The sequence below is a fragment of the Eremomyces bilateralis genome (genome assembly GCF_010015585.1).
Source record: "Eremomyces bilateralis CBS 781.70 unplaced genomic scaffold P152scaffold_56, whole genome shotgun sequence".
In the NCBI taxonomy this organism is placed as follows: Eukaryota; Fungi; Ascomycota; class Dothideomycetes; order Eremomycetales; family Eremomycetaceae; genus Eremomyces; species Eremomyces bilateralis.
This window is the reverse complement of record NW_022985122.1, coordinates 17,198-17,454: the sequence shown is the minus strand read 5'-3', so window position 1 is coordinate 17,454 and position 257 is coordinate 17,198.

The window sequence follows — 257 nt, the reverse complement described above, 5'->3', positions numbered from 1 at the left end:
ATATGGAGTTCCTTACCCACTGTGCCTGAGGTTGAGCCTTTGTAGATATTCCAATCGTGGAAGATTGAGCCTCTACAGATATTCCAATCTCAATAGGTTATGAGCCCAAATTAGCCTAGGAACTTCTTATATTTACTTCCTCATTTGCCTCCCTCTTCATCTTACTACTGTTCCCTCAATTCTTCAGAATGGGTTCAAATGATGGGGAGAAGATCCCAAAGCTCTATGGAGCCAACAACCACAGTCTGTGGAAGATC